The 21,435-nt window shown below is 47.3% G+C and overlaps 1 protein-coding gene across 2 annotated transcripts in view; it reads left to right on the top strand.

The window, feature by feature from the left end:
• The first annotated feature begins 10,851 nt into the window (after positions 1–10,851).
• Positions 10,852–21,435, top strand: part of RERE (arginine-glutamic acid dipeptide repeats) — a 143,050-nt gene continuing 132,466 nt past the window's right edge. For both annotated transcript variants that reach the window (XM_015882641.2, XM_015882638.2), the window contains exon 1: positions 10,852–11,116. The gene's annotated coding sequence lies outside the window, so the exon portion shown is untranslated. The remainder of the gene's footprint in view (positions 11,117–21,435) is intronic.

Raw genomic sequence — 21,435 nt, 5'->3', positions numbered from 1 at the left:
CTGGCAACTGCCTCTCCTTATGAGATTTGTCTCCTCTGTCAAGCCCTTAAGAAGAGCTTTGCTATAAATACCAAATTTACCAGCTGCAGCTCAGTCCATGGTAAATGCTTCTTCCTGTGCAAAATTGTCCTTTCATGAGGCATTGGTCTAAGCTGGTTGCACTCCATGCAGATTTAAAACCTGGTGCACTTTTCACACACAGCTGATCTCTGAATTAGACCTGTTAAATGAATATACCAGCTAATTACACACAAATCCTATCAAGGGATTTTATTTCTTCTGTCAAAGCGGCAAGCTTGTAATATATGCAGAATGGTTTAGAAAGCTTTTTAGCATAACTGTGTTAGGAAGCAGCAACTGTGGTTGTTTTTTACCTGCTGCTCCTGAAAGTGGATTCTCAATTCCCAGCCCACCTTACCTGGCCTCAGTGTTTATACCTGGAGGTGTTCTCTTCATAAAGCAACAGAAAGCCAGAAATTATGGTTAGGAAAGCAGCTCAGCAGCTGCTGTGAGGTGACAAAGCCCTGCCTGGCAGTACAGCTGTGATGAGATAATGCACACAAGCACTGGCTGGTCTTTTGTACTTGTGTGTGATTATAGAAATCTGGAGGAGGAGTGAGTCCCCGGAGCTGGAATTGCTCCTCTGTTGAGGTTGGTCCCAGCTCTGTCAAAAGAGACTCGTATTGATTAACCACACTGGGATCAAAGTCTGGGTATTAATTAATTATCATTCACGCTTTGTTACCTGTTCAGATAGGGAGCTGTTATAGATGCAATTAACAAATGTTTTGTCTTGGGGAAAAAAAATGAGGAATTCACTTATAGAAGGGCGAGGTTAGGAGAACATTGCTTGGATTCTAATGTCAGAAAACATGAAGTCAGATGCTGTTGAGCTGTATCCTCCTTTCTGCACTAGCAACAAGATCCCACAATGTCAAAGACAGTGCTTGCCCTGTCCCATCAGACCAGAGCTATATAAAGCTTTCAAGTTAAATCACAGAGAGTATTTGGGCCAGATCAGCAAGGTGCTTCCAGCTTCAGGCAATTCAGACTCCACCTAATGAGGCTATGGCATTGAAAGCAGTTACTTCTGAAGGAAGAAAAGAGACCAGAATAGCAAAGTGCTGCAACACATGACTGTGGTTTGTAGATAAGAATGTAAAGTGTGTTAGAGGAATGTGAATGATTGGTAATTTTGTGAGTGTGTGTGTGTTTGGAGTGAGGGGAATAAGTGAACAGGGAGCACGATTTGATGGCAGGAAATCAAAACCTAAACCTGCAGTGCTGGAGAGGAGGAAAGCTGTGACTGCTCCTTAATCAGGGCTCAGTCCTGCTGCACAGCTCCTCACTGCTCCGTGCTGTCCCCACAGAGCTCCTGCTCGAAAGGCTGTTCTTTATAACAGAGTGCAAATGTAGCACAGCCAGTGTCTTTATTACTGTAATAATTTGCAGGGCTGGCACTCTTTGGAGGAGGAGGAGGAGGCGTCAGCTTAGCAAACATGGACTGGGAGGCTATTCTGAGAATAGCAGGCAGCCTCAAAAGCGGATCTGCAGTGAGAAGCAAGCAGAAGAGATGACTGATGAGCAGAGGGGAGAGGCAGGTGGCACTTTAGGGAGCTATTGAGGTAACGGGGATACATAATGGAGTGATGCAAAGAGCTGGAGTGGGAAAGATCTCCCATTACCCACTGCTTCTATTTCTAGGTTCACAGAGGTAACTGCCTGCCTCTTATTAATCATTTCCCTCCAGTATCATGAGTTCCAGCTCCTGTACTGGCCCTGAAGCAGAGAGCTTGTTCTGGACAGAAGGGAAGGATGCCCTCCTGCTCTAATTGATGGGAAGCTGAATGCGTCAAGGCTTTCTCCCAAGGCATTAGCCCCTGGTGGGGAGTCAGCACATCATTCAGAAACTGAAGCTGTCAGGGCAAGGCATGTTTTCTGCTCCTCTGCTTTTCTGATTTTTCTTGTTTCCTCTCCTGTTTTGCACATAATTTTGCCTATGAATCACATAATTGCTTCTGGTGGAGCTCCTGCTGGCTGCTGACTATCCAGCTGCCATCCTGCAGGGACAGCTCTGTCCCTAGAGCAGGGACTTGGCCTTATACATGTTCATAACACAGTGCAGGTCATGTTGGTGTCCTGGATTGCTCAGTGCCCACATTCCATCCCTGCTGCCTTTAAGTCTTTTGTTGCTATTCAAAAATGTGAGATTTTCTTCCCAGACGATTGATTTTAAAAAGAAATAAAACTGTAATTGAGCAGCCGATTGATTCTGCTCCCCGCAGGAGCTGCTCGGCTCAGTTGAATCCTGGGCCTTGCTCTGATTTTATTGCCTCAAGCACAGACAAGTGTTTTTTCACCTCCTGCTTGCACCTGGCAGGATGCTCCCCAGCATCCCCCCCACAATGATGTCTCTGTCTCACTCTGTGCCCAGCTGCAGTCTGTGCTGAGTGCTGCCCATGCCATGCCCTGCTGCATCCCTAGAAAGGGATCTTGGCCTGCCCTGCTTTGACTCCCCAGCTTGTTGTGGTGCCTTTTGGGATGAGCTATATTTCTTTGAAAGGAACTTGCTGGCTGCATCTGCAGCCTTAAAAATGCGTGTCAGCACCCTCAGCCAGCAGCTGCAGGAGAAGCTGCAGCAGGAGCATGCAAAATGGGAGCTCAACAGCCATATTCTGCCCTGTGTGGAGGATGCTTTGCTCTCCAGCTGCTGTTTGTGCTGCAGGGGGTTGTGGCGGATGCAGGGAGCGGATCTGTGCAGGCAGTGGCCAGCCCTGCTTGCTTGCTGCAGCCTCGTGCTCCCTTTCAGGGTTGGTTTAAAAGCCGTGCCAGGCGCCAGTGTAGTCCCACCACTCCCTTGCAAAGCGTTTATTACTGTTCTCTTTGTGTTGTTGGGTGAGATGATTTCCTTGTAGATAGGAGCAGCGGGTGGGTGTGAGAGTGGAATGCCAGAAGCCTTGCTGCTCCAGCATTCCTCTCTGAGCAGGTGGGAGCTGGTAGGAAGAAACCACCAGCTCCAGATCATCTCTTTGTGCCATCCTGATGTTTGAACTGTGCGTGTGGGAAAAATCTCCTGTCTCTCATACAGTGCACAAGCTCAGCTCTGTTTAGAAGAGCTTTTAATCATCTAGGTTGGCAGTTACAGGCTTAAGTTACAGGGGAGAAAAGCAACACAAACCAGTCCTGCCAAACAAAGAGCTGGGACGAAGCCCAGGCAAAACGACACCTTGCTGACAGTGGCTCCTGTAGCACGTATTCTGCCCTCCCCCTGCCCATCCCTACAGCCCAGCCACTGCCCTTGGAGTTCTACTCAGTGCAACAAGGTGCGTAAGGTCATCCCAGTTGTCCAAAGAATAACTGAATAGATGGAATATTGTGGTGGAGTACAGCATTCCCTTTGGCAGTGACCCAGAGCATCCCTTCAGCCAGCTCCACTCCTGCTGGCAGCAGTGATGGCAAAGCTGGCTGCTGCCCACCTGGAACTGCTTACAGACTTGGCAAAAATGATTTGAACTCCAAGTATTACTTCCATGATGCTGTGTTTTGTGTCGGCGTTCTGAGAACAAAACACTTGCCCTCTTTTTGTTTACATGAGACGTTGCTTTTGAAAACTCCTCGGGAAAGCTTTCAAAACAAACTTAGAAGGAAACCAAACGCTTCCTGCCAGACAAAACATTTTCTTTGCTGATGTTTTGTTGCTGAATGTCTCTGTTTCAGGGTGACCCAGTGAGGTCTGTGTGCGTACAGGGAGACTGAAGTTTGCACTTTGTGTGCGTTTAGCTCATGAGCTGCCTGACCACCTCACCCTGCGAAACCCATGTGTACCTTTGTTGTTGAGTCTGTGCTCATTGTGAGCAGTTCATGATGTGTTTTAAGCTGAGGAGTCAGAATGCCTGGCCGAGGCACTGATGTCCTGCAGCAGCTGCATTAGTCAAAGCAAAGGGCACTGAGAACTCCATACATCAAGATGCCGATGTGCCTTGGCTGGTTGCTGTGGACATTATCTCTGTCTCATCGTACGTGCTTGTCCTCGCTCCCTGAAATTTTGCAGGAGGTTCTTGAATAATATATATTGCATTTAGCAGGCTGAAAAACAAGAGGGCTGACACTGCTAATTCAGCGAGCTGGGCAGCTATTAAAACCAAAACGCAGGTTGAGACATCTGTGTTGTCTTTTTGCTTCCCTCTCACTGTTACTGGAGTCCTCCCATTGTGAGTTACATGCAAAATCAAATAGATACCCGAACAAAGCAGGGTATGCTGAAGCTCCTAAGGCAATACTTTGGAGGGTAATCCTTGCTAAGTCCTGCTCACTAATCAGAACAGAGCTGCAGGGCTGCTGCGGAGGCAGGTTGCAGGCTGTCCTCCTGTCTCCACAGTTTTTTAGTGTTTATTTCTGTTAGTGAAGCAAACAAAAGCTGAGGAAGAAAAGCTCCCAGGCTGCTGTCCTGCCCTTCTGTTGCAAAGCTGATCAGTCCTTTTTGCTGTGGTTCCTCAACCAAGTCCCAGCCCATGGGTTTTGTGCTCTGTAACATGCTTCTCTCCTACCATAACAGCGATTGAAAGGTGCATATCGTGCCTTCTCCATGGGCTGTAAAATTCAGTGGGACTGCCTGAATTGAGAGCCGAAAAGCCCATTGTCACATCAGCATCTGGAAAGCAGGTTTTTCTAGGCGTGTGCATCCTGAACAGGAGAGGTGTCTGGCCATAGGCAGATCCTGCTGTTAGGCAACTTCTCTCCTAATTAACAAGACCTAAATCCTCTTGTTTGAGCTGAAGAACAAGGCTGTGGCTCCCCAGGTGGGTAACAGTGGCCCCTGGGCTCTGGGCCGTGGTGCTGTGCTGGGTTGTGTTGGCTCTCAATGGCCTGACTGCCCCAGGGATGGACAACTCATTGCAGAGGTGGGCAGAATTCCTCACTTGGTTTTGTGTAGCGCTTTGAAGACATCAAGTGCTGAAGGGAAAAAAGGAGGTGGTAGCAGCAGAAACGGTGCTTGAAATGGAAATTTCCCCATTTCCATCGCTATTTTTTTTTCTCTCCCTTTAGAAAACTATATTGAAATGTATCATCAAAGGTAACATCCCTGCAACGCCAGGGAAAGAGCAGCTACAATGGGAAGGCAAGAGCCTGAACCCTCCTCCTGGAGGAGCGCATTTGCAGAGGGAAGGACAGAAATGCAGATCTGAAATCAATCCATCTCTCTGCCTCGTGCACTTTGTCCATTTGTAATGGTTTAAAGTGAAGTCTGTCGCTGAGGACGAGAAGAGAAGCTTGTAAATCCATTGACTGCTTTCTGCACTAACGGATAAGCAGTGAATCTATAGTGGAAATGCAGTAAGTGCATGGATGAGGTGGTCCAGAAAATGCTGCTTAGGATCCTCTTGGCAGGACTGCTTCCAGTTTGGAACGTTATTGGTGTGCAAAGTCAGTTTGTGATATTTTCTTTATTTACCAGGTTTTGTAATGAAACTAATGGCTGCGTGGCTTGCCCTGTGGCCATGCCCTGGTTTGCAGAGGACACAGCATTGTGCCCTGAGGGTTGATGCAATTAATCCTGCTCAGTGCCATTATTCACTCGCAGCTTCGGCCCCGGTGACTTTCAAGGTGTACAAATCTCTCTATAGATACATCCCATGTTCTGCAGATGGCCATTTTGCCTCCTCGCTGCGTGCACTGGAACATACCCAAGGATACAGAAATGAGAGGAGAGATTGTTAGGGCTGAATTTTTTTGTTCATTTTCAATGGGATTTTTTTTTCTCCCCTTTGCGTGGCTCACATCCTGGGCTTTGATAAATGAGTCTCACCAGACACTGTGGTAAGCCAACCTCTGCTAATATTCATTATGCAGAACCCACCAGGAAATGGTCTGAGTCAGGGAAATGGAAAACCTTTAAAAGATAAAAAGAAATATATATATATATCTATTTCCCCGAGGAAACTAATTTATAACACTTAACGTTTCTAGAGATGTTTCGGAATACTTAAAAATAGACATTTCAGAGCTGTGTGTGCTGTCAGCTCATCCCAAACTTCACAGCAGGGTTACAGGGATGGAGCCTCGTGCTGAGACACAGACATGGAGCATGGAGGTGATGTGGGAGCCCAACCTGGCACAGTGGGAAAGGAGAGGCCCAGGTGGGGAAGTGCTGTGTGCCACCAGGGCTGTGCCTGCATGGAGAGCTGGGTGGGAGCTTTATTTTGCCAACAGCCAAATATTTTGGGAGCACTTATTACAGTATTGAGAGCTTCAACAAAAACCAAGAGGGATACAGACCCCGATTCGGTCCATCCATATTCAGCAGGGATTGTTTCTGAATCAAAGCTGTGGAGCTCACACTCAGGGGCAGCAGGTAACCAGCACGGGCTGAGCTCACATCGGTGCCTCCTGCAAACAATTGCACAGATGCACAATCACAACCTGTGTCAGACTAACAAATCAAACCATTCTTTTAAGCCGATTCCGTTGAGCCACTATAATTTTCTGCATGCTCGAGTGTGTGGGAATGTGCTCAAATTGATGCAAATCTCATTGACGTTACTTTTGCTTTCACTGCAGCCCATACAGCCGGTTGGATATAGAGATAACTGTGCCTGGGAGGGGTTCCTGCCCACTCAGAGCATTGTCCTTAAAGTAGTAAGAGACGTCCAAAAAGTTGCCCCGTAATAGGAGTGAAAATGAGATGTGCAATTGCAACACAAAACAGAAAAAGCCCCGCAGCGAATGGCTTTCATCTTAAAGGCAGGTTTTCAGATATTACAAAAAGGGGAAGAAAGAATATAATCCTGTTTGTGAGTGGAGTTAGGTCAGCTGTAAAAGCCTCTCCGAATATTATCTTCCCGGTTAATCTCTGTATTGACATTTGCCTGTTTCATTAGAGCTGAGTTTTTACTGCATTGCTGAGGTTGGAACCTGGCTCATCTGTCATGGTCAAGACTGGTTTGGAATTTCATGACTGTGGCATAAAAAATCTCTCCCTGTCTCTGCTTCTGGCTGGGCTGAGCTGTTTCTTGCAGATGATGGTTCCTCCTCAGGTATTTTACTCAGAGATTTTTTGTTCCATTTGGTAACACTTGTTTAAAAACAAAAGAGAGCAGCGTTAGGACACAGTTGTAAGGAGACACTTAAAGAAGTTAAATATACAGCATATGGATGGCAGCTCTAATAGATTCAAGGGCTTGCAAAGGGAGGAGGGAAGAAATGTAATCTAAAACTGCAAAGAAAAAACAACCCGGGCCAGAACTAAGTCAATTATCCATGTAATAAACCTCCACGGCTACTGACTGAACAGATAAGTTCATGGTCTCTGCAATACGCTGACAGTAAAAGGGAAGTGTCAGTTTTATGCACAGGCAGGAAACAGATCAGCATCTGGACGGGGGCAAAAGTTGTGTGCAGGATCCTCCTCTGCCCAGGGTGAGAGTTCTTGCATCACTCCCATCAACCCCGAAACGCTTCGCATCATTATTATATAAATGCATTTATTCCCTTCCAGAGTGACTCTCAGGTTTGCTGGCTGCACTACAGGTACTTTTCTCCACCCACGTGAATGTTATCTGGATTTGGCAGCAAAATTGTCATGAAACACTTCAACTCTTCACGCACTGAATGACCTATTTTGTCTGAAAGTGATTTTCCTTTTGCATCACTGCCCGCTTTCTGTCCCTTCACAAAGTGGGATTTTACCACTGGCTCTTTATGGTTCTTTTTTTTCCCCCCTAATGAAGAAGATTTGTGTTTAGGAACATGGATAAGTAACAGACAAAACTCAGCAGGAGTTTTCCATAATGGAACAATAACATATTGTGGTTTCTACTTCATCTTTACCTCAAAGGGTGCCAAAGGCAGAGCAGAGCTGTGTGTTGAGAGGCTGAAGGAGCTGGGGCAGCAATGGGGTTGTGAAGGCGTGGGAGATAGAAAAGCAGCAGACAAGGCAGGGCAATTCCTGGCCAAATATCCTCACAAGACAGAGGCTGAGCAGGCAGCAGGGCCAGGCAGCCCCCATGGAGCTGGGAATGCCAATGGGGTGTTGGTGTGACCTTGCCTGCATTTCTGGCTGCAGAAGTGCTTTGGATCCAGTGTACTCAGGAGGCAGAAATGGTGCTGCATCAGATCTTTAGGGGTGAGGAACAGGATTTTGAGGATTAACATTTTTTTTGGTGTAGGTTCCTTATGTAGAATGTTGGAATTTAAGTCTCTGTGTGGATTGAGCCAATTAGCCTTTCTCTGCATCAGCACTTCTGTACCTCCCAGGAGTGCCAGGGGATAGACACGAAATGTTGCAAGGATGTCAGAAAATGCCTTGTTAGAGACCTGCTAGGATCTCACATAGACAATCCATACGTGTTTAAGGTATTTTACATGTAGGATATGCCTGGTCATTTCACCATCAATCTCTCTCCACTCGGATGTGAACCGTGCGAGTCTGCAGCCACCAGATAGGGAGACAATGATCTCTGTGCAGCATTCCCTGATCATCCTTGTTGACTAAAACCTTGTGCCACTTTAGCTGGTCGAAGATTACAGGACAAGGTCTGTGGCTTTGTTTATTACTGTCCGCAGGGAGGGCTGCGTCTTTGCCAAAGAAAACTCTCCAAGTTCTATTCCTGCAACAATCCTCTGGCTAAGAAGCAAACTTATAATTGGATCAGTTGTGCGTGCTATGAGGATGTGGGGCTGCCTGCTGTAACTGCCTGTGAATAATCACCTGCTCCTGCACTTCAGCTGCCTGTGAGGATTTCAGGAGGACACAGATGTTAGTTACACAACAGAAGAGGAAATTCCCCCCCCTAAATGTGCTTATTTTTGTTTAACAACAACAAAATCTATCATCCAAATGATCACCTGGAGGTCGGTGGTGGAGAGGAGGGGCTGCTGTGGAGGGGTTTTGCCGTCACAGAGATGGTGGCTGCAGAGAGCTGAAGGCAAGGCTGCTGCTGTGGCAATTTGTACAGCTCTTAAGGCGAACATCCAGAGAGCGAGGAACGTGAAATTGTAATTAGCAGAGAAAATAGGAGAGATGGAATCAGCCTCTATCAAGGACAGCTAAAGCACAGCCCCAAAATGGCTGTGTCAGACATTTAACTGATGTGCATTTTTAGACGCTTATCTAAATTAGTTATTAGAACACAATCAGCTCCGTGTCTCGACCTCTGGTGCTAATGTCCCTGAAGTTATACAGGGATAGATTTGTCCTGTTTGCTCAGGGTGACGAGCTGAATTCCTCTCATGTGCAGACCTCGGATCTTGCACATGCCTTTCCCCTCAGTAAAAAGAGTTTCCTCTGCTGAAGGCAATAACATTAACAGCCTCAAATGTATCTCCTGCAATACTGCTGGAATCAGCCATGAAGAGACAGCAAACAGTTGGGGTTACATGAGTGTAATTGAGGGCAAAATCCATCCTGACAGATCCCGGCGCTGTTTGGAAAAGGAGATGTAATTCCACATGAAATTTCTCAGCTCCCTGGTTAGGACGCGTGACTTCCTTTAGGGCCACGTGATTTATTTTGCCGGCCTACGTTCCGCAGATGAAAGCTGAGGTTAAGGTTAAACAACAAGTTTGCTCTATTGATGGCACAGGTAGCTATGCTTTGTGATAGCTCAGAGCCAAAGCAGCTTGAGAGCCTCCTGAGTGACCATCACTGCAGTACATCAATGTGTTACCATCACTGCTGTACATCAATGTGTTACCATCACTGCTGTACCCAGCAATGCATTACATGCAGCCTCAGCTTTCCACAAGGCCTGCCAGGCTGCGGCCCCACACAAAGGCACATGGCAGAGCCCTGACTCCTCACACTGTGTTGGCTGAAGGTGCTCGCAGTGTGTTCACTATGAGAGCCATTTATTCATTCAAAGGATGACCTGGGGAGCACTGCTGGGCATTGAGATGTTGGTGCTGTGTGGGCTGGTGTAGGCCTCATGGCCAGGCCGGGCTGTGCTCAGGCCGGGTATTGCTCCTTCCCGTTGTGAACCATGCACTCAACACAGCTCTGCTATAAGCGGGGCAGCCTAATCCCGGCTCCCCACACCTCAGCTTGGAGCTGGACGTGTTTCATACATGAAGGCAGCCCAGGATATGGCCCAGGACATGGCCCAGGGTATGGCCCAGGGTATGGCCCAGGATATGGCCCAGGATATGGCCCAGGATATGGCCTAGGGTATGGCCCAGCGTATGGCCCAGGATATGACCCGGGATATGGCCCAGGATATAGCCCAGCATATGGCCCAGGATATAGCCCAGGGTGATATGACCCAGGATACGGCTCAGGGTATGGCCCAGGATATGGCCTAGGATATGGCCCAGAATATGGCTCAGTGTATGGCCCAGTGTATGGCCCAGGATACGACCCAGGGTATGGCCCAGGGTATGGCTCAGTGTATGGCCCAGGATATGGCCTAGGATATGGCCCAGAATATGGCTCAGTGTATGGCCCAGTGTATGGCCCAGGATACGACCCAGGGTATGGCCCAGGGTATGGCTCAGTGTATGGCCCAGGATATGGCCTAGGATATGGCCCAGAATATGGCTCAGTGTATGGCCCAGTGTATGGCCCAGGATACGACCCAGGGTATGGCCCAGGGTATGGCCCAGAATATGGCCCAGGATACGGCCCAGGATAGGACCCAGTGTATGTCCCACGATACGGCCGGTCCCGCAGTGCCGGTCCCGGTCCCGGTCCATCCCGATCTTTGTCCCCCTCCTCCCGTCTCCCTCTGCCCGTCCCGCCGCCCCCCCCCATCCCCGCCTTCCCCCTATTCTTTTAAATCACATCCATCCACTCCTTCTATTGGTCCCTACCTCCTACCGGGTCACGAGTCGCCTCTATTTCCTCCAATAAAAACGCTGGATACTAACAGGCGGCTCCGGCCTTGCAGCGTTGCTGGGTGCCGTGTGTGCGGCTCCGCTGTGCGCCCCCAGCCCGGCCCCCGCCCGACGATGCTCGTGAGCTGCTGAGGAACCGAGCGGGGACCCCACAGCGACCACCGCCCACAACCGGAGCGTCCCCCCACCTCCTCATCCTCATCATCCTCCTCCCCACACAGCGGCCCCATCCGCCGCTTTGTCCCGGCAGCGACACGGAGCCGCCTCGGATGGTGTAGCCCAGCTGAAGGTAAGTGAGCTCGGAGCTGTTGTTTGCTATTGTTTTATTATTATTCTGTAATTATTATGATTATTTTATCTGCCTTTTCCTGTTTTCTTGTCCCATCCTCCGGCTCTTTAGTTGCACGGAGATACACGGGGACACAAAGGAAGGAGCAGGGGGGGTTGAACCGGCCCCATCCGCCATCGTTATCCCCATCTTCTTTATCCCCATCTTCTCCCTCTTTCCGGGGCTCAGTTTTAGCGCTGGAATCAAACAATGTGATTCATTGTTGGGCTCCTTCCCCCCTTGCTTTACGTTGTCCCTATTCGTGCCGGGTTATGGCTTTGGAACGCTGAGTTTCCCCCCCTCCAGCTTCGTTTGGGTCGGTACCGTACGGTCCGGTTTAAGCACAGCAAAACCAGGTGACATCATTCACTCAATGCGGCCTTTGCTTCAATAGAGATTTCACCCGGTTGAAAGCAAACGCTGTGTCAAAAGAAAGATGCTATAAAGATGTTATAAAGGCTCCCGTCGAACCATGGATGGATGGGCGATGTGTAATGCTGGCTGGAGTTAGAGCATTACTAGGCAAACATTGGTTTTGTGTGCGCTGCTCCCCTTAGGATTGAGAAATCCGTGGTGGTTGAGAGGGGTGGCGGTGTTTCTATAATAATAAAAGCACTTTTGGTCAATCCATGTGCCCTCCTGGAGGATTATGGCCGGGGCTGGTGGAGACGAGGGCGATCTTAAGGCTTCTGTTGTTGGTTGCTGAGAGCTGGAGGGGAGGAGGGAGGTGGATGCACACAATGCCCGGGCTGGAGCTCATTGTTCTGTGCGGTGCACTGCTGTGTTTGGGACTGTGCTTATACAGACACAGCTCGTCTCCTTTGAGCACAGACAGAGAGCAGGGAACGTTTCCTACCTCCTTCTTCCTTCTCCAGAATTGGCCTTTCGGTAACCTTGTGAAAAGCCAAAATAGCTAACGAGAAACTGAAGGGTGCCAAAACATTGTGTGCTTTCCCTCCTCCCCTCCCGGTGCTGGCTCCTTTCTCTGTGAGGGAGCACGCGAGGTGAGGCTCACAGTGTGCTCCTTTCAACCCCTCTAACTTCTACTGTGTCCCCCCAACCCCACAGAGAACCCTGTAATGACAAACTGCTCCTCCTGAGCACTGGGGGAAAGGCTGCTGGGGGGGAAGGCTTCCTATAAACACATTGGGATGATGGAAGTTGAAGGAAGTGCGCAGAGGCCAGAAGGTGGTTTCAGTGTAGACAGTTTCCTTTCTCGATTGCTTAATGCTTCTTGTTTTTATGGCAGCATCTCTAGAAACAATTGAGGCTGTGGAAGGGGAGGGGGATGGAGATGCAGTGGGGTGGGTGTGGACAGCTTGGGGCTGTCCTGGGTACATGTGGGGTAATGGGAACCCATTGGGTGTGCAAAGAGGGAACTGTGCTGTGGAGTGACCAGAGGAGAGAGCTCCCATCTGGGCAGAGCCCTGCAGTCCCTCTGCTACATAGAGTGCAATTGTGGAGCTTGGAGAGACAGAGCAGCCTTCAGCAGCAGCCCTGGGTGAACTGATGGTTATTTCCTTGCATCCATGGGGTCTGTTCTACCTCCATGGGTTCTTGGTGTGCTGCACAAGCTTGTCTTATGGAGCTGTGGGAATGCACGAGGCCAATAAGTGACAGCATTCACAGTTGTGAGCAGAGATTGTGTGTGTAATTCTTAATGCTGGTTTACAGCTTAGGTAAGAAAGGTGCTATTTTGATGTTGCTGTTTAGTTGGTATTTAAAATAACATCCTATTTTTAAATGTGCTATCATGGCTTCAGAATGCATCTCTATGTTCCAGCCATACTGGGCCGTTATTCTGCCCATAAAGAAGTTATTTCACTTTTGGGAGTGGGAGGGAAAAATGTACTCAGAGCATATAGAATTTTGCAAGTATGTGTTACAGTCTGTGTAATAGCACAGCAGAACCTGTGTTATCTTCTCAGCAGAGCTGTTGGTACATTAAGATTGCCTGAGGGTGGCTTTGATTTCATTACCTGCCATATTTAAGGACACTGTAAGCTCCAGAAGCACACTGTGCTCTGTGGTGCCGGTGCAGGGCTTGATTTGTAGCTAATTTCCAGCTTATGAGGAAATAATGCTGGGTAGAAAACATTGCATTGTGATGTTATCCTGATGTAGGGTTAGTGAGCAGCTGTGCGTGTTTAAAGGGGGGAGACCAGGGTTGTAAAAGCTCCTACAAGGAAAAATAAAGAACCTTTTCAAAGTTTGTTCACCGAGTTTGTTTTCTAAAAGCTTCTTGAAAGGGAAATGGTTCAACACAAATGGCTCAGCTGCAGCAGGGGGTGCACAGACTGTCCCTCTATGGGACCAGGTGGGTGCCAGCAAGGTGCAAAGTCCTGCTGAGCCTTGGGCTGATGGAGCTGCTGGGTGATGGGACCCTGGTGTGTGTTGTGCTCCATAGGCTGGGTTGTGTGTGGTGTTAGACACCAGCTTTTGTAGCACTGGTGGCTGTGCCCAACTGCTCTTTTCACAGAGGCTGATGGATGAACAAAGGAGCAAACAAGATATGAATGCTACGCCGGCTCCTTTTGATTTAGAATTCTACTGAGGCAAAGCGCTGCTGTAAGTGACTGGAAAAGAAACAAACAGCTTGAAATATTAGCTGCCCGTTCCCTATATCAGTAGTTGTCTTTTTCTTTCTGAATGCCTGTGTCTGCTTAACTCAGCATCCAGAACAGTGTGGTGGCACAGTGGAAAGTGAGAGTGCTGTGGGTGCAGGAGGCAGGATTTCCTCTGTGTTGGTGGGGAGATGTGGCTTTTCTTGGGTGTGAAATGCACTGTATGGGGGCTGCTGGTGGATGTGTGCATTAAGGGCTGTGTTTGTGCTTAGCACCTAAGAGGGAAGCTTGGGAAATGCAGATCAGCTTAGTGTACCTCTGTTGGATCCCAAGCTGACTTGGCATTGAGTTATTGCAAACCAGGTTGGAGCACTCTGCCTTTTGTTCTTACAGAACTGGAGTGAGGGAGGCAGTCAGCTGCATGAAGGCCAAGGAAGATGGCACAAAGCGATGGCTGGTTCGTTTTGAGCTCCTACTTGATGTGCTTTACCCGAGTGTATTAACAAAGCTGTTACTGTGGTGTTATTTGAACCCTGATGCTGACAGGTCAAGCCTGTTTAACTATGCAGCCAGATTTCCTATTCACATTGCTGAGCGTTAGGTGGTGTGTTGTGGTGCATGCAGTGAAGCTTGTAGGGCATGTTTATTTCCACGACCAGCGGTGCTAACAAAGCTTCTGTTCCAGTAATTCTCTATAAGAGGCAGAGCTCATTAGCCCTGAAGTTTGCCCCCTGCATCCGGTTCCTTCTTCCTTCCCCTGCCCTTGTAGCAGCTGAGCAGGCAGGGATGCACTGCTTTGCTGGCTGCCCAGCTGGTGTAAATGCCGGGTTGTGTCTGGCCGTGCCTTAGTGGGGATGTAATTAGGTGGTTTTTGTTCCCATCCGTTTGCTGGTCTGCACAAAACTTTCAGGAATGTGGGTTATTGCTGAGATGAGTGGCGTGGTTGGAACTGATTTATGCACCAGCAGTTCCTGGCATGGGGGGGGGGGGAGTGAGGAAGTGAGGGGAGTGGGGATGTTTTGTTTTGTTTTCCCTATGAGAAACCAGGTTAAAGGAGGAGAAAGGAAGTTCTGTCACCTCGTGCTTGTAGATACTTTGCATGGCTCTTAGTAGGTTTTATTCCGAGTCTCCAACAAACGACTCTCGTATAGTAAGGCTGATTGATCTGAAGGGACTGGAATTTAGAGTCGATGGATCTTATTTGATCTCAGGCTCCTTGTGAGCCATATATATTACATTCTTTAGCAGATATTATGTAGTGAGCTCTTGATTCTGCTGTCAGATTTCTGTGTGCAGAGCTGTGGGCACAGAGATGTGAGCAGTAGTTGAGCTCCCAACTCTTCTGTTCCGTGATCTCTGTGTGCCAAAATGGCACATCTTACATAAAAATGAACGCGGTGCCTCCATTAGAGATCTTCTAATGAGGTCAGTGCAGGAGACTTAATCCTCATTTTTACAAACAGGGAGCGAGATGCAGAAATCTAATTTATGTCTTGAAGGTCGTTCATTTTCACTTGATGAAACTTAATAGACCTGCCTCTGACCGCTGAATTACGCTGCCTGCCCTGCAGCTTGAACCCTTCAGGTGAGGTTTAGGCAGCGCATGAACCTAAAGGTACCAGAGAGTCTGGAGATGTGAGACTCAAATGCCCAGCTGCTAAGAGCCAGCAGGGATAACACGGCTCAATGTAGGGCTGTTTGGAGCTGTGTTTGATTTCTGATGCCGTTTAAGTTTTAAAAATAAAAGCCACTTGCTTATTATTGCTCACACAGGCTGGTTTGCGGTGTTCTGGTTCTTAAACCTGCTGTGATCTGCCCCCTGTATCTGTGGTTAATGAAGGAAATCTCCCCCTTGTTCTCCAGAGCAGTTTCCATGGTAAACTTGATATTCCCTGCTTGATTCAGCTAAACTCTGGGCAGGAGCCACGGAAGGCTTTCAGCTGATGACAGTGGAGAGATGGTTTATGGCTGATGTAGTGTTGGCTGGCCAACGTGGAGTGGGAGATTGTTCCAGAGGTTAAGCTTTAAATCAAAGGAGTTGAGAGAAAAGGGTGAAATGTGGATAACCCAGTGAAGGCGAGAGTGCTTTGAAGCAATGTGGGTTGGAGTATGGTAATGCAAGTAGTTCTCCTAAGCCCCAGAGGAAAATAAAACGGCCTAGTGTCTGAATAAAGAGAAAATAGATTTAGGGCTTTTCTGTTTATACGCTGTCTCTTGGAATCGAGGGGATTTTGCAATGCGTGGTTCTGGATGACGGGCTGAATAATATTTGGATTAGTGGAGGGCTGAGACAAATGTTACCATTTGCTCTTGAAAGAAGAACTAGGCAGGATCCAGCTGCAATTCTGACCTGCTGCAGCACCTGTGGCTGCTGTTTGGCTGCTCCCATCGAAGCTGTCAGATGATGCAGGAACTCAGGCAGCAACAAGGTGATGGTGCAGGTAGTGCAGTGAGTGTGGATCACCATTTGTGGAGGGAGAAAGTCACTTGATGATGATTTTCTGCTGCTCTTTGTGTTGCTGTGGCCTTTTATTGTCAAATTTTGTTGTCTCGCTTTGTAATCTGTGATACAAATGGAAGCGGCCCTGCTGGTGTTCCCATTGTGTGTCACTTCTCTCTATGAAGTCTCACTTCAATTCATGAGAGCCCTGCGCTCTTTCCTAAACTAATTATTCATCAAATAACCACTTCCGCAGCTTTTTGTCCCAAAGTACAAGTTTGGTAAGTGAGATGTGGAAGGTAATTACTTGTGTGTACGAGTCGAGAAGCCTTCTGAGCCCTAATAAATTACGTTCACATTTTTCCATGCTGGGTTTTTCTGCTGCCCTGATACACGTGTTGGATATCCATGGAAAAAAAAGGGCTGGGACAACTATTAATGAATGAGGCCTCTTGTTTGTAACATCCTGTTAGAAATTAAACATGTTTCCTGTATTAAATCCCGCAGATATTTTAATTAGGTCATGTATTCCATTCCTGAAGATGCTAAATGGTCGTGCTGTAAGTAGACAAGAGGGGCTGGAAGGCTTGTGTGTCAGTCCTTAAGAAGAGTCTGGATGGTGGTGGTGGCCCAGAACCCAGAAAACTGGTGGCAAACCTTCTACAGCATCATGTTTGCTTTTATATAAAGGACTATGAGATAATGATGAAGCACAAGAAGTTTGGTTTATTGCACTTACTGCGTTGTGATGCCTCTTTGGTATCTCTGTGGTACTTCTCCATTTCAGAGATGCTCCCTGGTTTTCTTGTTTGGGTTTTTAGCAGTAAACACGCACTGTGTTACGCCTGTAATAACAGGCTGTCTCTTAGGTATTGCTAATGGAGAGCTCCTGTACTTAGTCCCCCTCTTGTTACTAATTGACTGCTCGCTCATTCAGCGAGCAATCTGAATCAATACTGTAACATCCAAGTAACGTTCTCTCCACCTCCATATAGAGAATGAAATTGGGATTTTGCTTTCAGGTATCCAGAGGTAAAGACATAAATGTTGCATGAGCTTTTTAAGATGGTAAGAGGTGATGTCACCCATCGGTCAGCCTGGGAAAGGTTGTTTGCTGTGTGTATGTTTGCTTTTATTGATAATGCCTCTTCAGAAAGTAGCAGGAAAGTGAGCTGAGTCTCATTTAAATGCAGCTCTCACAAACCAGAACGTGGTTCAGTGGGTGTGTGCAAAAGGCTGAAATACTCCAGCTCCTTTTATTCCTTGGGAAGAGGAAGGGAAAGGCTTCAGAGGGGAAGGTTAAGCAGAAGAGATTAATACTTGCAGTGCTGAAAACCAATTGATCCTTCTGTGATGTCAGATTTTCTGTTTCAAGTCCAGCCAGATCTGTTCTCTATGTGGCTGGATGAGCTTGGGAAGCCTTTCTCTCCAGTCTGTGCTTTCGTTATAAGAGCTACTGTAAATTTAGCACCTGAAGATGTCCCTATACCTACAGCTCTCTGTGTTGCCATCAGTTGCACTTGGCTGTTACTATTTGTTGCCTGTATTCCTGGAAAGGCAAAGCCTGTTACAGACTTGCATTTATATTTTCTTTTGACAGCGCTGCTGCCCACACTCGTGTTTTGCTAACTCGGCTGTCTGAAACTTGATGCTCTCTTGTAGGAGGGAAAAATATTTACAATGCGTGTAGTTCTCAGCTAAGTGTCACAGCTTAAAGCAGTGTGCATTAGATCACCGGGTTTAATTTGGCTAGCTTGTCCATGTGTCATTTTTCCCCTCCAGCATGGGGTTTGTTGCTGTTGTCATGGTGTGGAAAGAGTCTGTGCGGGGCCTTTGGTCATGGGAGGGTCTAATCCAGAAGGAGTTGATGGGAGAAGTAGACTGGTTTGGACAGTGCTTCTCAATGGGAGGAATGTCACAGCTCACCTACAGGTATTTTTGTTGTGTGTGTGTTGGCTTTGTTCATTAGAGGTATTTGTGCTTTGAGGGAATTTCTATTGTTCCTTGCGGTGATTATGAAGCTCAGAGTTGGACAGTTGAAGATGAGAAAAGGGTTCAGGGTTGTGGTTAGAGGGGCTGTTTCTATATCAATAACAGTGTTGGTGGCTGGCACTGTGTGATATGCAGCAGGGGGGAAAAGCTTCCTGGGGGCTTTCACACAGCTTGAAATGCCTCTGCCTGTGTTTGGAAGGACAGGGGTGATTGCTGGGGGGAGCTCACAGTTGATGTTTGAAGAGCTGACGCTTGAATGCATATGGGCCTGTCTTCTGCTGAGCTTTGAAATGTGAAAGCTCCCCTTGAATTGCAGGCTCTGGATAAATGATGGCGTGAGGTATCTTTAAAAATAGCAAATGTATTTTGTGTCTGATCAAATAAGGCTCTTGGCATTCCAAACTTGAATGAAATCTGTGTTGACTTGCGTTTGACAGCTCAGATCCTGTGTTACTTGGGCAGGAAAATTGCTTTCCTCCTTCCCCCCCTTGCATTCTGTGGTGGCTTGCAACAATGAACAATCTTGTGCTGGGTTTTCTGTGGGAGACCCGCATCTGTAACTCTGTAAGCACGCTTCAGTTCAGCGCTTTAAAAATAGCTGCTCTGATGCTTAAACTAAAGCAAATTATAATTTGTGGAAACTCATTTTTTTTCAGCGTGAAATGGTCTGTTGAACGCTTCTCCAGCTCGTTTCTGTGCACTTCAGTTTGCCAGATTAACAGAGCTATTAATAATTGCTGCTCTCGCCTTTTCGCAATGAGAGCTGGTGAGCACGGAGCTATACGTAGTTTGTGTTTTTTAATTAAACTTGTGCTGGGATTATCTTGTATTACCGGTTACCTTCTAGAAGATTACGTTCATAAAAGGTTCATCAGTGGTGAAGTGGAAGAGATTAAAGCGATTGTTGGCATGTTGGTCAAATTATTTGTTGCTTACGCAGCGTTTGTTCTCGGCTTCAATTTGCCAGTAATGGCAGACAAGCAAAATGCAAACTGAGTTCTCAGTCTGATGTAGCTGAGCAAACCAAGCTGTGTTTGGGAGCGATTGTCTCTTAAAATAACAGTAATAAAGGATGTTTACTTGTTTTCCCTTTCAGTTTTTCTAAAGCAGGTCAGGTTTTGGTGTTTCTACATGGTGGTTTTGTGGTGTTTGTCTTAATGGTGTGATTGGAAAGGTGTTCTAGAATAGCAGGCCTTGCCCTATGTAAGGCATGGGGCACAAATGAATGTGGAGAGCTAATGAATATATTCTGGGGAAGATTGTTTCAATTACAGCAGGCCCATAAATCCTCAGTGCTGGGGTCAGGCCTCATGGAGAAGGCAGAAGGAATCCTGGGCTTAGATAATGTGTCCTCGCTGGATGCTGGATGTGATGGTACACATCTGGGCCTGCTCAGAATTAACTGTGACGTGCAATGGTAACGAATGCAGTGGGTGCTTCTTATCCAAACACATTAACAAGTGTTGCTGCGTTTGAATGCCTTTCGTTGTTAGGGGTTCCCATTCATCCTAAAGCAGTATATGTAAATGGCATCCATTCTGTGCTGATATAAACAGCTCCTGCGTGCTTCACAAACAGTGGTGGTAGTTTGGGTAAACATCTGTTTAGCTTTTAATAATGGGTACCAGGCAGGCTGTGGAACTTGGAGCTCCAATGAAGAGAAAACAAGCACAGGAGACAAGGATCTGATGAGTTTTATGGCCTCTGTTTATGCCGATGCATAAAGGTAACGAATGGGATGAATTCTTACAAGTCAGGTAAGTCGTTAGTGGATATATTAACACCGCAGAAGGCAGTGGAATGTGGTGCTATAGGGATGTATCACACTGCAGGCAGTGCCTCATTTGTGAGCTGACCGTGTTGAGGCCGCTGTTCCAAAATGCTGAACTCCCCAATGTGCTGATCCACTTACCTCAAGTTAGGAGGCATGTAAGATGACTGGCAGTTCTAATTGATGCTGTGCTAACAGCATGTCCAGTTCAGCTTTGTCCGGCCTCCTCTCCATCCCATAATGGCGGTTGCTGTTTGCTGTAGGCTGAGACACGTGCCCAGCTTGCTGAATGTAGGCTTGTTTGCTGTGATTGCATTGAGAAGTCCTGTATTGAGCGAGGTGTGTGTGGGCTCCCTGCGACAGCTCACACAGCAGCCATCATTTGTGGTGTTCTGCTCGGTGCTGTGAAAGCACAATCCATGTCTGTTTCAAAAACAAAGCCTCCTCCAAAAGCAGGCTTTGATCACACAACTTCTGCTCAATACATCACTGTTTCAAACCAGAACCTTTTTCCTGTTCGTGCAGATGGGCAGAACACAGACGTGCTCGCTGGTCACCACGTGGTGGCAATTTGCTCAATGAAGGATCTGCTGTGGATGGGAAGTTTGAACTTTGAGTTGAGCACGGAGAGCACCGACGTGCCTGAACTTAGTCGTGCTGGTTGCATTGGTCGTTCTGTCTTCCAAATGGAGCAGATTTGAGAAGAATGTGTCAGAAGGGAACGGAAAAACAAGATCAGCATCAGCCCTGCCTGCATTTAATGTATCAAATGGAAGCTGCTGCAGTGTTGTGGCACCCAGACACTGCTTTGACACCGAACTCTTAGTGGTGCATTAAAAACTGATGTTGTTCTCCTCCTCATCTTCCAGTGCACTCTTAATTCTCTTGCAGTTCTAAAAAGTGTTTATAGAGCAACTGTTCATGCTTCTATGTTTGTTTGTCTTTTGTCTAGACTCATATGGAGCATCAGGAGTGAGTTTGTTTAGGTGAGCAGTTGTATTCTGTAATTAGCTGAACTGTGAGTAGGAGAATTGCAGACATCTGTAAGCTCCAACGAAGCCTGTGATAAGGAGTAGGATGTCCCTTGGCTGCAGCAAAATCATTCCTAGGATCAAGTAAACAATGTATGAAACTTAGCTAGTAAAAGGCAAAATAAATGTGTAATTATATCACAAATGCAAGACAGATGTTGGGAACCCAGGGATTATCCAGGGCTGGTATGAAAAGCATGTAACAATCTGATGCTTGTTTGAACCATATGTTAGCTCTCAAATGTGAGTTATGTATCACTGGAACAGTTCAGGATACTAAAAAAACATGTTCTTCTACTTTCTCTTGAGGATTAGGGGAGTAGAGGGGTTAAGAGGAGATTTACAGGGCTGTCAGGGTGTCCTGCAGGACAGGAAACATTGGAATTGAGCAGGACGCAGAGCGGTCACTGTGACAGATCCTTCTGCAGTGTGTGAGTAGCTGGGGATGGAGGTTCCTACTGTGTTACTGATGAAACCAAAGG

Source organism: Coturnix japonica, chromosome 21, assembly GCF_001577835.2.
Source record: "Coturnix japonica isolate 7356 chromosome 21, Coturnix japonica 2.1, whole genome shotgun sequence".
NCBI lineage: Eukaryota > Metazoa > Chordata > Aves > Galliformes > Phasianidae > Coturnix > Coturnix japonica.
This window is presented reverse-complemented; position numbering and strand designations above follow the sequence as displayed.